Source organism: Coregonus clupeaformis, chromosome 40 (genome assembly GCF_020615455.1).
Source record: "Coregonus clupeaformis isolate EN_2021a chromosome 40, ASM2061545v1, whole genome shotgun sequence".
NCBI lineage: Eukaryota > Metazoa > Chordata > Actinopteri > Salmoniformes > Salmonidae > Coregonus > Coregonus clupeaformis.
In genome coordinates this window covers 16,053,901-16,072,509 of record NC_059231.1, presented here as the reverse complement: position 1 = coordinate 16,072,509, position 18,609 = coordinate 16,053,901, and positions in this window count along the sequence as shown.

Sequence of the window (18,609 nt, the reverse complement as noted above, 5' to 3'; positions counted from 1 at the left end):
TCTCGAAAAACCATTTCTGTACGGACCTCGATTTGTGGAAGGGGGGATTGTCATGCTAAAACAGGAAAGGGCCTTCCCCACACTGTTGCCACAAAGTTGGAAGCACAGAATCGTCTGGTGATCTTAGGCTTGTGTGCAGCTGCTCGGCCATGGAAACCAATTTCATGAACCTCCCGATGAACAGTTATTGTGCTGACGTTGCTTCCAGAGGCAGTTTGGAACTCGGTAGTGAGTGTTGCAACCGAGGACAGACGATTTTTATGTGCTACGCGCTTCAACACTCGGCGGTCCCATTCTGTGAGTTTGTGTGGCCTACCACTTTGCGGCTGAGCCATTGTTGCTCCGAGACATTGCCATTTCACAACAACAGCACTTATAGTTGACCGGGGCAGCTCTAGCAGGGCAGAAATTTTACGAACTGACTTGTTGGAAAGGTGGCATCCTATGACGGTGCCACGTTGAAAGTCACTGAGCTCTTCAGTGATGCCATTCTACTGCCAATGTTTGTCTATGGAGATTGCATGGCTGTGTGCTCGATTTTATACACCTGTCAGCAGCGGGTGTGGCTGAGATATCAAAATACACTAACTTGAAGGGGTGTCCACATTCCTTTGTATGTATAGTGTATTAAATAATCTCACAATCAGGTGGCCATATGGTGTTGTGGCTTGTGGGGATATTTCAGTCAGCAGCTTGGAGGTTTGGGCCAGGCTGAGAGTTTTGCTGGAATGGGATTCAGGGAGAATGCCGGGATGGGGACAGTGGGCACAGACAGTCATGGTGGACTTACTCTTGACACGAGAATCTGCATGAGAAAGCTTTTGATTTATTGCTTGCTCATCTGCCTGACAAGATGGTACGCTGAGAGGAACTCAATAGCATGCTCTGCTATCTAATGTAATTACAACAGATTACAACTCAAATCCAGGGGGGAACAGTCATCATAGCTAGAGATTAGATTAGATATGTCAAATCAAGCGATGAAGAGATGGGCAATCTGTCATTTCAAATTCAGAACTTTTGTAAAACTGTCAAACATTTTAGTCATGATCAGGCTTGGAGGGAGCTTTCAGTAGTCATTATTATTTCAAATCTAATTCAGATATTTATTTTATGGATTTCTCAACCGCATAAAACCATTAAAGGCCCAATGCAGCCATTTTTTATATCAATATAAAATCATTTTGGGTAACAATTGAGTACCTTACTGTATGAGTTTCCATTAAAATTGACAAAAATGTCTTGAATTTTAAAATAAAATAAAAATATGCTCTTATTGGCAGAGAGGTTTGGAACAGAGAGGTTTGCAATTCTCCGAAACTCCCACCCATGCAAACCTGCTTATTAGAAGGTCCTGTGTACATTGTATTTTCAACAAGCAACTATAAGGGAATAACACTGATCACATTTTTTCACACTTTTATAGTGTTTGTTTCATCAGCTGTTGTACAATATGATACAAAATAAATTTGACTTCATTGGGTCTTTAATGCTTATAACATTGATAAGAAGATATTTAAACTTAAATAAATACATAATTCAAAGCAAGTTGTTTGTAAATATTTTCATACTCTGCACATTTCTTAACCTCCGAAAATACACTACATGACCAGAAGTATGTGGACACCTGCTTGTCGAACATCCCATTCCAAAATTGTGGGCATTAATATGGAGCTGGTTCCCCCTTTGCTGCTATAACAGCCTCCACTCTTCTGGGAAGGCTTTCCACTAGATGTTGGAACATTGCTGCGGGGACTTGCTTCCATTCAGCCACAAGAGCATTAGTGAGGTCGGGCACTGATGTTGGGTGATTAGGCCTGGCTCGTAGTCTGCGTTCCAATTCATCCCAAAGGTGTTCGATGGGGTTGAGGTCAGGGCTCTGTGCAGGCCAGTCAAGATTTTCCACACCAATCTCGACAAACTATTTCTGTATGGACCTCGCTTTGTGCACGAGGACATTGTCATGCTGAAACAGGAAAGGGCTTTCCCCAAACGAATCGTCTAGAATGTAATTGTATGCTGTAGCGTTAAGATTTCCCTTCACTGGAACTAAGGGGCCGAGCCCAAAACATGAAAAACAGCCCCAGACCATTACTCCTCCACCAAACTTTACAGTTGGCACTATGCATTCGGCCAGGTAGCATTCTCCTGGCATCTGCCAAACCCAGATTCGACCGCATGGTGAAGCGTGATTCATTACTCCAGAGAACGCGTTTCTACTGCTCCAGAGTCCAATGGCGACGAGTTTACACCACTCCAGCCGACGCTTGGCATTGCGCATGGTGATCTTAGTCTTGTGTGCGGCTGCTCGGCCATGGAAACCCATTTCATGAAGCTCCCGATGAAGAGTTATTGTGCTGACGTTGCTTCCAGAGGCAGTTTGGAACTTGGTAGTGAGTGTTGCAACCGAGGACAGATGATTTTTACGTGCTACGCGCTTCAGCACTTGGCGGTCCCGTTCTGTGAGCTTGTGTGGTCTACCACTTCGCAGCAGAGCTGTTGTTGCTCCGAGACATTGCCACTTCACAATAACAGCACTTACAGTTGACCGGGGAAGCTCAAGCAGGGCAGAAATTTGACGAACTGACTTGTTGGAAAGGTGGCATCCTATGACGGTGCCACGTTGAAAGTCACTGAGCTCTTCAGTAAGGCTATTCTACTGCCAATGTTTGTCTATTGGGATTACATGGCTGTGTGCTCGATTTTATACACCTGTCAGCAACGGGTGTGGCTGAAATAGCCAAATCCCCTAATTTGAAGGGGTGTCCACATACTTTTGTATATATAGTGTACTTTTCTAGCAGTTAGAGAATGTGTTGGGTTTTGAACAATAAAAGGATGTTATGAGAACATTTGAACAGTCTTAAAACACCTCTGAGGCTGCTGGCTTAAATTCACCAACTTTAAAACTCACTGTGGACATTAAAGAGGCAAAATATGTTGGTGTGGTAAGCAAAGGGAAAATACTAAAAGCGTTGTGGTGTGCAAACACCTGCCAAAATGTCACAACAGATGTGAAATACTACAGCACCTGTTCGTTAAATACTACAGCACCTGTTTGTTAGATGTGACGTGCTTCTCTGGGAGTCCCAGGTGATTACAACGTTTTAGGTCTACACACATTGATACAATTTAATTCCACGATGCCAGTTATTTTAAATCGACACCTGGTCAAATTGATATTCAGATTTAGTCTTTGAGATAATGGCTTCTGTTTTCTGAGAGCCAATCAGAAATAGTCAGAGAACAGTATAGCCAATTAATCTCTTTGTTGACGAGCTTTGGAGGAATGGCCTGGTTAACTTCTGGTGTCATGCTGAGTAGGCTGGATCGAAATCCAGCTGCTTTTTCCTCTCATCTCATGCTCACAAACCATGACGTTCCCTGCTGCCAGAGGATATCTTCGAGATGTGTTGTCTGTTCCCTAATTTTATTTTACACAGTATAATTGAAATATTTATTGAGTTTTATTCTAATTTCATTGATCGTCAAAACATGGATAACACCCAGGTGAATATACTGAGAGATTTTTATTGAAGGATTTCCTTGGACTTAGTGCATAAGATCTCTGTAATGATATACCAACTGGCACACCAACATGTCTTTTGCCTCAAAGCATGAAAGCTGCGGAGACAGTGTCACTTCCAGGGCTGGGTTGTGGATAGTGATGTTCTGTTCTCTCGGCTCTTTGTTTTTACTCCTGCTTAGTAAAGGCTTTCCTTTGAGGAGCTTTGACTGGTGTTTCTGAGAGTGGATGACAGTAACCATCTCTCTCCCTGATCCACACAGAGCTAGGGTTGAAAAGGGAAAACACTACTTTGATAATACTCAGGGACTCTCCGTGCTGTGAGGTACAACAGTTCACACTCTGACAATTTAGACTAGACTGGGATTCAATCATAACACAATGTGCATTCTCACATTATTTCGTCAATGTGGAAACATACCAACAATTCAGTTGTTATTGAAATGTAACGCCAGATTAATCAACTATCCAACAAGCCGGTCTCGCCTCCCCCACAGGTGATGTTCTGAACAACTCTGTCTGCATTCTGGATGACTGTATTGAACATATGGTAATACTCACTGTTCCATTCATGTGTTTTACCTTACAGCTGAACAGGGATGCTTCCATACTAAATCATTGAGGTTTGTGGGTCAATACCAAACAGCAACAGCGTGGTACTATTTCCAAGCAGAATCCTAATAATTCAATGCAATTCCAATGTATCAATTTAACTGCTTGTAGACAACACACTGAAAAGATAGCTGACATTTTGATTAAGGCTGAACATTTTAGCTTTATTTCACGTCTAGCAGCCCATGTTATGCATTATGTACAGTAGCTTAGAATACAGGTTATATTGTATCTTCACTGCTTAATCTAGATATGATACCAGTTCAGGTAATGATATCCAAGTACTTGCATTGTCATACTGTATATTTATACCTTAAGTAGTAAATCAAAAAGGGTAAAACATTTATGAAGGCACTTACAGTAATACAGTAGACACCATTGGGCCCTAAGGTCTGTGTCAATGCACTAATTATGCTTTTAAACTAACACCCACCAGTGTTACACTAGTGTATACACCCTTATGTTATACTATAGAAATTGTGTTTCCATATAGGGCTGACAGTGGGGACTTGTGAAGAGCAGAAACAACATCTCTGCATAATCATAACAGCCCTTTGTGAGAAGGTGTTAAAGGTCACAGTTAGCCATTGTTATGTACAGTGAGGGAAAAAAGTATTTGATCCCCTGCTGATTTTGTATGTTTGCCCACTGACAAAGAAATGATCAGTCTATAATTTTAATGGTAGTTTTATTTGAACAGTGAGAGACAGAATAACAACAAAAAAATCCAGAAAGACACATCAAAAATGTTATAAATTTATTTGCATTTTAATGAGGGAAATAAGTATTTGACCCCCTCTCAATCAGAAAGATTTCTGGCTCCCAGGTGTCTTTTATACAGGTAACGAGCTGAGATTAGGAGCACACTCTTAAAGGGAGTGCTCCTAATCTAATCTGTTTACCTGTATAAAAGACACCTGTCCACAGAAGCAATCAATCAATCCGATCCCTAACTCTCCACCATGGCCAAGACCAAAGAGCTCTCCAAGGATGTCAGGGACAAGATTGTAGACCTACACAAGGCTGGAATGGGCTACAAGACCATCGCCAAGCAGCTTGGTGAGAAGCTGACAACAGTTGGTGCGATTATTCGCAAATGGAAGAAACACAAAATAACTGTTAATCTCCCTCGGACTGGGGCTCCATGCAAGATCTCACCTCGTGGAGTTGCAATGATCATGAGAACGGTGAGGAATCAGCCCAGAACTACACGGGAGGATCTTGTCAATGATCTCAAGGCAGCTGGGACCATAGTCACAAAGAAAACAATTGGTAACACACTACGCCGTGAAGGACTGAAATCCTGCAGCGACCGCAAGGTCCCCCTGCTCAAGAAAGCACATATACAGGCCTGTCTGAAGTTTGCCAATGAACATCTGAATGATTCAGAGGAGAACTGGGTGAAAGTGTTGTGGTCAGATGAGACCAAAATCGACTTTGGCATCTACTCAACTTGCCGTGTTTGGAGGAGGAGGAATGCTGCCTATGATGGCCAAGGCAACAAAGGAGTGGCTCAAGAAGAAGCACATTAAGGTCCTGGAGTGGCCTAGCCAGTCTCCAGACCTTAATCCCATAGAAAATCTGTGGAGGGAGCTGAAGGTTCGAGTTGCCAAACGTCAGCCTCGAAACCTTAATGAATTGGAGAAGATCTGCAAAGAGGAGTGGTACAAAATCCCTCCTGAGATGTGTGCAAACCTGGTGGCCAACTACAAGAAACGTAGGGTTTTGCCACCAAGTACTAAGTCATGTTTTGCAGAGGGGTCAAATACTTTTTTCCCTCATTAAAAATGCAAATCAATTTATAACATTTTTGACATGCGTTTTTCTGGATTTTTTTGTTGTTATTATGTCTCTCACTGTTCAAATAAACCTACCATTAAAATTATAGACTGATCATGTCTTTGTCAGTGGGCAAACATACAAAATCAGCAGGGGATCAAATACTTTTTTCCCTCACTGTAAATGACAGCTGAAAAGTACCTGGCTTTGACCCCGAGTCAGTGCAAGTGCCGGCCCGCATAGATGGAAACAGAAAACTCTGAGGCTTTTGGGTAAACCAGGGTAAATACTCTATGGAAATGTGCCATAAGTGACTACAGTCAGTAGCTCTAATTGAATTTTTGATTTGGGAGAGAAAAAAGCCTCCAAACCCAGAGGGACTATTCCAATCAGAGAGGGGAATCTGCTTTTGAACAAGATAAGTGACACCATATCCAAACATTGACTTAGAGCACTAATCTCCATGTAATAACCTAAACTGCAGTGCTGGCTATTTGTATTATAATTAAAATAATAAACAATGTTCTGATCGCAACATTAAACTATTGCTCATAATGTCTATACAGCAAATTCTCCAGTGTTAAATCAGCACTGAAAGAGAGGGACCATATACACAATGGAACCAGTGTTAAATTATGACACTGCTTTGTGAACATGAACTAACTGAAAGCCATGCCCCCACTAAACCATGCCTCCAATATAAATTCCTAGTGTGCATTGTCTTTTCAAGTGAGTTGTAGAGTTACCACCCTTGACTGTATTTCATTTTCCATCCTGTGGCCTTCATCACGTGAGTTCCTAGGTAAATGTTACAATACAAATTTAATTTGTGCTGTTAGTTTGCATACCTCAGAATGCATTATTTTGAAGCGTAGTATAATCCTAATTCAGTGGGCTGACACACTTGGTTTACAGGCCACATCAGGCCTGCAAGTAGAATTACAAAATTCTCTGATTTTCCCAAAATCCTGGTTGAAGGATTCCAGATTTCCTTATAATCCCCTCCCATTTCAAGAAATTTTCCAACCAGGATTTATGCAATAACTAGGAATTTTACCAGAATTTTGCAACTCTACCTGCAAGTCACATTATGCTCTCTGATTGGATTTGTTTAGGAAAAGGTATGTTATTTATCTTTGTGTAGCATAAGATTTAACAATCAATGAATGTACACATAAAACACACACAAAACAAAACCAAAAATATATATATTAACCTGCAGTAGAGCATGCTGGGAAATATGACAATGATGGGTGTGGTTTTGGTTCAAAGGGATGCGTATGAGTTTCATGCCCGTGTATTATGGTAAAACAAGGTCCTCGGCCTCCCGAGTTGCGCAGCAGTCTAAGGCAATGCATCGCAGTGCTTGAGGCATCACTACAGATCCAGGTTCGATCCTGGGCTGTGTCGCAGCCAGCTGCGACCGGGAGACCCATGAGGCTGCGTGCAGTTGGCCCAGCGTCGTCCGGGTTAAGGGAGGGTTTGGCCGGCTGGGATTTCCTTGTCCCATCGTGCTCTAGCGACTCCTGTGGCGGCCGGGTGCCTTCAAACTGACAACGGTCGCCAGCTGGACGGTGTGTTCTCTGACACATTGGTGCTGCTGGCTTCCGGGTTAAGCAAGCAATGCGGCTTGGCAGGTTCGTGTTTCAGAGGACGCTTGGCTCTCGACCTTCGCCTCTCCCGAGTCCGTACGGGAGTTGCAGCAATGGGATGAGACTGTAACTACCAATTGGGGAGAAAAAGGGGTCAAAAAAATTTAAACTAGGCCCTCAAAATAATGCCTTATGACATAAGGTAGAAGGATGTCACCTGTCATTCGGTATTGGGTCCAAATCCAGCAAGTATTGTGAGGAATTATTTATAGATTCCTCCCTGTTTAATTTTTCATGAAGAGTCTTTTTGGTTAGCCTGCTGACACATTAAGATGAAGTGGCGTGTTTGATAAATGGCAGATGTAATATACAAGCTGTCCGGGTTGTTGTAGGAATCTAATACTGCCTCTGATAATGCCCCCAACATCCCTTAGCAGCGCAGGATTTGTATGTCTTGTGTTGTTTCGTGTCAGAACCAGCTGGTGGTCTTGTTTAGGATAATTTTAAAAAGAGGGATTCTATCCGAACTGTGAGAGGGGAAAAACGCACACAGAGGAGCGATGGAGATGATATGACGTCAGACCATGTTCCGTGATCCATTTTCACAAAAAAATATTTGCATCCACAAACTCTAAATTATACTGAATTGTGTGTAGTAAGTTTTGTAAACCTAAAGGTTGTTTTCTGGGATATCTGTGGTCTGACATTAGACAGAGCCATGTCTCTCCGCATGCTTGTGCTTGAAAGTTATCCTCATCATTTTACCTTTAGTTTTCTCTCTGACTGTGAAGTATCAGACAGTTCTGTGTAATCGATAAACCTTGTGGATACATACCTAGACCACAGGTGAGCTGTCAACTCCAAAGGGCCAAGTGTTGAGAGACCTGTACACTCCTGCCCTTCAAGTCTACTCTTTCTACAGACCCTCAAAGGTGATTATAAGCATAGTATATATTTATAATGGGATCAATGACATTTATTATAAAGAATGTAATTGTATATTGTATATAAATGCAGTCCATTAACTGCCTCAGCAGCCTTTCAAGGAGGTTCTCTGTGAGTCAGTGTGTGCTCTTGCAACTTATTAAACTGCAACACAAGCATTTGGAATCAAGCTGTCAAATCAATTGGGTTGAAAACAAATCTTTGCAGCTTTAATCGATGCGTCTGGTTTCCTATCAAGAACATCAGGAGTAAACTGTATTTGATTACCCATAAACCTAGCTGAATCCAGTGCTTACTCACATTGAAATTAATCTAGCAGAAAAATTGAAGCTAAGGGTTTCCCATTGGTTTGGCAATCCTCTCTCCTGCTAGCTATCACTGATGGATGATGATGTGGTCGGACGTTTAAAAATATCTCTAATAACTACAGTATCTTCACTGCATTAGAGGCTTTTACCTTAACTATCCACACCATGTGTTCATCTTTTTACAAGCTTTAGCAGTCCACAGGTACTTTGGATCATTTGAATCACGAAAACATTATCTTCCACATTGAACTTTTCCCCTCCCATTAGATATGTTCTGATGTGCTAATAGGGGATATCTTACTGCTAATGTTGGATAGTTCATTTTAAAACCCCTTTGAGGGTCAGCAAAGAGAAAAATAATAGATTCTAAACATTGCAAAGACATTGTCTTTTTTTATCCCAATGTAGCATAACCAAACCTCCCTGTGTTAGCCATTTAAGTGATGCAGCCTGCACCTTCTGAAATACATTAACATTGGATTCTTCGAGAGCACCAACTAGAAACAAAACAAAGTTTTTCCACAGGTGGGAAGTGTTGATTCATGACTGGGTTTAGAATGCAGCCTCCTGAGTTAAACCATGGTAGGAGAGAATAATAAATCTACCACTGATCCTGGTCAACCCCTTGCCTGAAATATTACAGTCCATTTGGCCCCCGAAGTCACCTCTGTTAGCCTTGGTCCACTTCTAGTAGTAAATATGTAGCTCTCTGCCCAAAGGGGAGGTAAGGTGTGGGCATAGCTAGCTGAGTGTGTGTACAGTACTTTACACTGTACACTCACCTGACCTGATTGGACACTGTGTGGGCATCTCCAGAGTGAAAAAAGTATGCAGTTGAACGCCCACAAACAATTTCCTTACATATCAAAATCCATAAGAATATCCTGCAGTTGTTTGCTTTGCTCCTTTTCAGTTTGGGCCCAACGGGGAACTTGCACCAATGAAGTTGCACTTGAGATTCAGACCTCTGTGAGAATTGTGCCCTCTGAGACCTTTCGAGTTTTATTATACGTTGCATAATAAGTGTACAGTATGTTTTCATTGCTATAGCTATGGACTTGTTTTGAAATGATCCAGTCTGATTAGTCTGTTTAGGATTCTCACAGTATAGACCGTCGTCAATGACAACCTAATGCAATGTCAAGTTGCTTTGTGTCGATGTGATTAATCATGATTAACATGCCGCTGTTGTTTATCAAATCATTTTCCCACTGTGAGATGGTCCAATGTCCAAATACAGCAGCGTTTGACATTCACCTTTGACCTCCAATGATCAAAGATAGGGTATAATGTACTCATGACCCATTTGTTTGGATGATGCTTCACCATGGTGATGGAACTGTCACCATGAAACACCCCATAATTTATCATATTAGCAGAGATATCCTCATGACTTTTAAGTAATTTTGTAATTGGCATTTCCTTTTGAAGTAGACGTTACAAATGTGGCTTTACTATGATAAATTAAATGCTCACCTTAGATTTTGCAGCAGTCGTTTAATCTATTAGACCAAAAGCTGTGTTTTTCTTCTAAACTCACTCTACCTGAAATGCCAGTGCTGGTGTTTTGATATAGATTTAGCCAGGTGTTGTTGGGAGTGTTTGTCTGACCACAGGTGATGGGAAATTAGGGCAATGGGCAATTTATTTCAAGAGTTTATGACCCTTGCGTGACCCTTGCGGGGAGGGGGGACTTGGAGAGTGATTTGGAGAGTGATTAAGGTGGGAAGTGTGTGTGTGTGTGTGATCTAAATCACATTTAACGGCATGATGAGTTATCTCCAAGCTTGTTTACAACAGAAAGACAGAAGGATTAGCATATCATTCTCCCAGCAAGACCCTGTCAAGGACAAAATACTACAGTATCTACATTGTGGAAACATACAATTTCATAACTCAGCCATTACTCCTATTGTATCAGAAGATCATTAATGCAACATAAACACTCTGGATCATCATCTAAAATGTTGAAATATTTAGGAAACACTTAGTTACAGCTACAATAAGGACTTTTTTATAATTAATTTAATTAATTTATATAGAATTTAGTTTAATTTATTGTACTTTCTTAATTGATGCTAATGAATGACAAAATTCAACTTGTATTTATTTCCATCTGGTTGGTTGTGTTGTGGCAAATTTGTCCTCATACTGATCAAAGAACCAAAGTATTTCCAGAGTTTTTTTAGAATTAAGATAGACTTTATTACAATAGACAAAGCTGAGGTGGTTTGCAAAGCATCTCCTTTTCCACCTCCCAGCTCTCAGTTTATATAGTCATTTTAGATACATTTTAGCTTAACCCCTCACTCTTTGGTCCCACCACCACTGTCTCCAGTGGCGAAATCTGACTTCTCCTCTATGTATTCAGTTTGGACAAACAATGGTGGTGCAACCAATCAAGCCTTGTCATGCAGAATCATGTTCAGTTTGAACTCTGTTCAACCCCAGCTCACCCTGGCTTGACCTGGAGATTGATTGTTGGACATGGCAGGTCCACAATCAATCTCTCAAACATACCCAAGCCCAACCCTCTCTCCCCTCCCGTCATGCTGTAATTAATCAAGAAGACGCCCAAGGAGAGACAAAAGGTTTAGCCTGAACTCTGTTCAACCCTGGCTCATTCCCTGGATTTGCCTAAGGAGAGCCACAGTGTCATAGTCTGGTTTCAGTCACTGATGAGATAAGACAACTGTAGAATCTGACCCAAACACAGGTCAGATGCCCATTTCACACAAACCCAGTGAGAGGAATCAATTAAGTTCTTGCCTAGCAACAGAGATGTACCCATGTTTAACCCTGGCTCCGTGTTCGTCATGTTGTGATTAACTTTGTTTATCTTATAGTTTACTGAAAAATCCTCATCAGTTGTGTTTGAATCAGTATGGATGTATTTGGTCCTGGTTGATTAACCTTAGAAGAAACCTAGCTGTTTAAGATGCTAAAGGGATCTTCCTTTGCATGGAAATGCTCCTCTGTTTTGGACATAGTCAGTGGTTTTCACTGCATATACCACAATATGATCAGCCCCTGTATAATTATTATGTTTTTTTAAAGCTCCCTTTTAGTACCCATGTTGCTGATCAGGGTTGTGGTTTAAATGTGTATTTATTCAGTAAATTCCCATCCCGTTCAGCACATACATAAAAATGACTAACATCCTGAAAGAGTCCTCCAATGAGGGAATGGAGGTCTGATTATTCCAGTTATCAGCAGCTACAATGATTTCTGTTCTGTTGTAAGATTCCCAGGGCGAAGGAACCCAGGAGCTCAACAGGGAGAGAGAGAGAGAGAGAGAGAGAGAGAGAGAGAGAGAGAGAGAGAGAGAGAGAGAGAGAGAGAGAGAGAGAGAGAGAGAGAGAGAGAGAGAGAGAGAGAGAGAGAGAGTCAGCCCCATTATATTCCTGAGGGTACAAGGACAGGCAGTGGGCATGGATTCAGAGCAGCTTTGTAATGAGAAGCCTTTTTCTGAGATATGCTGTATTTTAGCACCAGGGCTCTTAGCAGAGCAAAGACCATTCACAGTGCAAACAACACCCGAGTTTGACAAGGAAATTGTGTTTTGATGTCACCTAATGCAATTATTTTGCAGTATAATTACCCTTTAAATGACCTCTGTAGCTTCCATAATGTGAGTTATCAAAACATATCTACTCAGTTTCAACGAGTTGAGGAATAGGGAGTATAGATGCTATACTGTAGGCCTCAATTTAAATATGCGGTAACACTTTACTTGACACCTAGCGTCATAACACATTATGACACAGTCATAAACATGTCATAATATGTCTTATACAACAGGTGGGTCTAATCCTGAATGCTGATTGGTTAAAACCGAATTCCAGCCGGTGTCTATTCCACAAGTTACCACTGGCTAAATCTATGACGTTAAAATGCCTATTTACTCTGTTCCACATGACTACGCAATCCACAGTCTCATCATTCAAGCAATTTATTAACTTGATCTCCACTATAAAAAGCATCTAGACATTATCTCACATTTCTTTTAGACTAACATTTTGTTTTCAAAAGCGGGGATTTGTATAAACCTTGCTGTCTGTCTCACCGACATTTGCAACATTGTTTCAATTTTCAAATTGGATCTCCAGCTGGCCCATAGTCATGAACATGTCTGGAGTCGGGACGAGACAGACATGCAGGCAGCGTTTCTCAGCCAGTCGAAACCATGAATTAGCTGGCATCATTTTTATGGATATATATATGAAGACATCTCATTGAAAAAAGGTAAAAAATAAATGAAGTGCAGCTAGTTTGCGGTCTTTCCAGCTTCAGTTTGAAGTGATTGTGTTAGCTGTGTTGTTGGCTAGCTCCTCTGAACAACAGTGTCCTGATGAGTGAGCACATCTATGGGAAATTAGGGCAATAGGCACTAGGGCAATAGGCTCATTGTTATTGATGTACCCAAATAAATGTCTCTGGAAATCAGCTAAAACAAATGTGAATGTGGCTACTTTGCTGTTATTCTGGCTGTATTTGCTGTTACATTGATGTGACTGTAAGTTAGCCGTAGTTGGCTAGCTAGCAAGCAAGGGATAATAACGTTGCCAGCCAGTATGGCAATGGAATATTTAGAACGAATGACTGGATCGCATCTATAGCAACCGAACCGATTGAAAGAACGACCAGCCGGCTTGGGTAGCAACATTAGCTTTGTGTCGGGACTATATCTTGGGGAAGGATGAAATAGTATGAATAAATTCATCTAATTAACGTTTTTAATGAAAATATGTCAATCATTATTTGAATATGTTGGTAACCCGTTGTATAAAAGTGATAATCCCCTCGAAGCCGGTGTTTGGAGGACATATTGGCATGGTTTGCCAGCTCTCTACTTCGTCTCGGGCCTAACAACACCTGTGCCAATATATACTCCAAACACCGGCTTCTCTGGGATTATCACTAAAATAACAGCTGATATAACTTGTCATAACCTGTCATAATATGGTCATAACACTGTCGTGACCCATATATTTACACTTGTTGTGACATATATTGCGTTGTTTTATAGCTGGTTATGACACCTATATGAGTGTTAAAACCCACATTTACTCAAATTTGTTTTTTCCCTGCCAAGAAGTTTCCTTCAGTTTGAAAGTGTGTTTCTTAAATCCTTTGTCATCATATTTTAAATAACTTATAGAAAATACACTTTATGACACTCTCAAAAAGCATTATGACCATCATGTGTCACTTTACTTGGACTAAGAAAATACACTGAATGCTCCTGCATTCATCCCAGTCATCAGCAACAGAGCATTGGTGTAAGTGCATGTCTGACATCAATGTGTGCGCAATTACAATGATAATTTAATATGCTAAATTTCAGAAAATGTTATATAACATAACATACTGTTGACAAGTAGGCTATGGTGTAATGGAATCTTTTGCCTTGTATGGTAGGTTTTGTGGGTTTTGACACTCTTATGTAGGTGTCATAACCAGACATAAAATAACAACCGTGTTGGGTTTTTGACACTCTAATGTAGGTGTCATAACCAGCCATAGAATAACGCAATATACAGTACCAGTCAAAAGTTTGGACACACCTACTAATTCCAGGGTTTTTCTTTATTTTTACTATTTTCTACAATGTAGAATAATAGTGAAGACATCAAAACTATTTAAAAAAAAATATATATATATATATATGTAGTAACCAAAAAAGTGTTAAACAAATAGAAATACAGTGGGGAAAAAAAGTATTTAGTCAGCCACCAATTGTGCAAGTTCTCCCACTTAAAAAAATGAGAGAGGACTGTAATATTCATCATAGGTACACGTCAACTATGACAGACAAATTGAGAAAAAAAAATCCAGAAAATCACATTGTAGGATTTTTAATGAATATATTTGCAAATTATGGTGGAAAATAAGTATTTGGTCACCTACAAACAAGCAAGATTTCTGGCTCTCACAGACCTGTAACTTCTTCTTTAAGAGGCTCCTCTGTCCTCCACTCGTTACCTGTATTAATGGCACCTGTTTGAACTTGTTATCAGTATAAAAGACACCTGTCCACAACCTCAAACAGTCACACTCCAAACTCCACTATGGCCAAGACCAAAGAGCTGTCAAAGGACACCAGAAACAAAATTGTAGACCTGCACCAGGCTGGGAAGACTGAATCTGCAATAGGTAAGCAGCTTGGTTTGAAGAAATCAACTGTGGGAGCAATTATTAGGAAATGGAAGACATACAAGACCATTGATAATCTCCCTCGATCTGGGGCTCCACGCAAGATCTCACCCCGTGGGGTCAAAATGATCACAAGAACGGTGAGCAAAAATCCCAGAACCACACGGGGGGACCTAGTGAATGACCTGCAGAGAGCTGGGACCAAAGTAACAAAGCCTACCATCTGTAACACACTACGCCGCCAGGGACTCAAATCCTGCAGTGCCAGACGTGTCCCCCTGCTTAAGCCAGTACATGTCCAGGCCCGTCTGAAGTTTGCTAGAGTGCATTTGGATGATCCAGAAGAGGATTGGGAGAATGTCATATGGTCAGATTAAACCAAAATAGAACTTTTTGGTAAAAACTCAACTCGTCGTGTTTGGAGGACAAAGAATGCTGAGTTGCATCCAAAGAACACCATACCTACTGTGAAGCATGGGGGTGGAAACATCATGCTTTGGGGCTGTTTTTCTGCAAAGGGACCAGGACGACTGATCCGTGTAAAGGAAAGAATTAATGGGGCCATGTATCGTGAGATTTTGAGTGAAAACCTCCTTCCATCAGCAAGGGCATTGAAGATGAAACGTGGCTGGGTCTTTCAGCATGACAATGATCCCAAACACACCGCCCGGGCAACGGAAGAGTGGCTTCGTAAGAAGCATTTCAAGGTCCTGGAGTGGCCTAGCCAGTCTCCAGATCTCAACCCCATAGAAAATCTTTGGTGGGAGTTGAAAGTCCTTGTTGCCCCAAAACATCACTGCTCTAGAGGAGATCTGCATGGAGGAATGGGCCAAAATACCAGCAACAGTGTGTGAAAACCTTGTGAAGACTTACAGAAAACGTTTGACCTGTGTCATTGCCAACAAAGGGTATATAACAAAGTATTGAGAAACTTTTGTTATTGTCCAAATACTTATTTTCCACCATAATTTGCAAATAAATTCATAAAAAATCCTACAATGTGATTTTCTCGATTTTGTTTTCTCATTTTGTCTGTCATAGTTGACGTGTACCTATGATGAAAATTACAGGCCTCTCTCATCTTTTTAAGTGGGAGAACTTGCACAATTGGTGGCTGACTAAATACTTTTTTCCCCCACTGTATATGTTATATTTGAGATTATTGAAATAGCAGCCCTTTGCCTTGATGACAGCTTTGCACACTCTTGGCATTCTCTGAACCAGCTTAACCTGGAATGCTTTTCCAACAGTCTTGAAGGAGTTCCCATATATGCTGAGCACTTGTTGGCTGCTTTTCCTTCACTCTGCGGACCGACTCATCCCAAACCATCTCAAATGGGTTGAGGACGGGGGATTGTGGAGGCCAGGTCATCTGATGCAGCACTCCATCACTCTCCTTCTTATTAAAATAGCCATTACACAGCCTGGAGGTGTGTTGGGTCATTGTCCTGTTGAAAAACAAATGATAGTCCCACTAAGCCCAAACCAGATGGGATGGCATATCACTGCAGAATGCTGTGGTAGCCATGCTGGTTAAGTGTGCGTTGAATTCTAAATAAATCACAGACAGTGTCATCAGCAAATAACCCCCACACCATAACACCTCCTCCTCCATGCTTTTTGGTGGGAAATACACATGCAGAGATTATCTGTTCACCCACACCTATCTCACAAAGCCACGGCGGTTGGAACCAAAAATCTCCTATTTGGACTCCAGAACGAAGGACACATTTCCACCGGTCTAATGTCCATTGCCTGTGTTTCTTGGCCCAAGCAAGTCTCTTCTTATTAATGGTGTCCTTTAGTGGTGGTTTCTTTGCAGCAATTCGACCATGGACGCCTGATTCACACGGTCTCCTCTGAACAGTTGATGTTGAGCTGTTACTTGAACTCTGTGAAGCATTTATTTGGGCTGCAATTTCTGAGGCTGGTAACTCTACTGAATTTATCCTCTGCAGCAGAGGTAACTCTGGGTCTTCCAATGCTGTGGTAGTCCTCATAAGAGCCAGTTTTATCTTAGCGCTTGATGGTTTTTGCGACTGCACTTGAAGAAACGTTCAAAGTTCTTGAAATAATGATGGACTGTTGTTTCTCTTTGCTTATTTGAGCTGTTCTTGCCATAATATGGACTTGGTCTTTCACCAAATACCACCCTTACCTTGTCACAACACAACTGATTGGCTCAAAAACATTAAGATTGAAAGAAATTCCACATATTAACTTTTAAGAAGGCACACCTGTTAATTGAAATGCATTCCAGGTGACTATCTCATGCTGGTTGAGAGAATGCCAAGAGTGTGCAAAGCTGTCATCAAGGCAAAGTGTGGCTATTTGAAGAAACATATATTTTGATTTGTTTAACACTTCTCTAGTCACTACATGATTCCATATGTGTTATTTCATAGTTTTGATGTCTTCACTATTATTCTACAACGTAAAACATTGTAAAAATAAAGAAAAACCCTTGAATGAGTAGGTGTGTCCAAACTTTTGACTGGTAGTGTATGTCACAACAGGTCTAAATATATGTGTCATGACAGTGTTATGACATATTATGACATGGTTATCATCATGTCATAACATGATATGATGCTAGGTGTCAAGTAAAGGTTACCAAATATACAGTCACATTACATACAGTACAAGGAAAAACATTAACTTTCAGCAGTGTATGAATGAATGAATTACATTTTATTTCCGTGTCAAATGGCCAGTTGGCGGCCCATCCGTTATGGGATTAATTAACACATAAACAAACATTACATGATACAACATTACAATGATTCACAGTGATAATTCTTCCAGTGTTCTGCGCAGTGCACACCGCATATAAAAAATACAAATTATCAATACATAATAGTGGATAAGGTTATCCAAGCAATAACAATAACCTTTGTTTTTTCACTATCAGTATCTCTTTCCATTTCAGACATGAATGTATTTATCAGGAAGAACTAAACAAAATCACTGAGAATGGATTGATGTTGAAACTTGTTGGAGCCTTTATCATAGCGCACAGAGAAGAAGATGGGAAACATTGATATCTGTAGTAAGAAGCAATCATTGTGATGCTTACTTAACCTGTCTCTTCCACAACATGCAGTAGGCACATCCTCAGTCAGGGATCTATATGGAATACGGAAACAATTTCACACACACTTGTGTTTCTTGTCATCAATTTAATCTGGAAAATAAAAATCCTTTCCTTTCTGTGCTATAGATACATAATTTATGTATTCTCAGGGAGAATTACTGGAATCCATGACTTCTGAAAATGGACAAAATATTAATGTCTCTCACACCACAGGTCCTTACCATGAGAAGCAAGCTGATCATTCACGGGCATGGCATCATGTTTGAATATCAATATGTTTAAAATGTAAACAGCCCTGGGACATTTCCAGTCTTTTACGATTATTGTTTTTTGCAAAGTTAACTAGAAGATGGCAGTTAGCTTAGTGGTTAAGAGCGTTGTGCCAGTAACCGAAAGGTCGCTGGTTCTAATCCCCAAGCCGACTAGGTGAGAAATCTGTTGATGTGCCCTTGAGCAAGGCACTTAACCCTAATTGTTGCTCTGGATAAGAGCGTCTGCTAAATGACCAAAAAGAAAGACAGTGCATGAGAGTGTTAGATAGGTTATCAAGAGCAAGCATTTTTCTGGGCTCCTCTCTCCCTTATTGGTGAGACATGG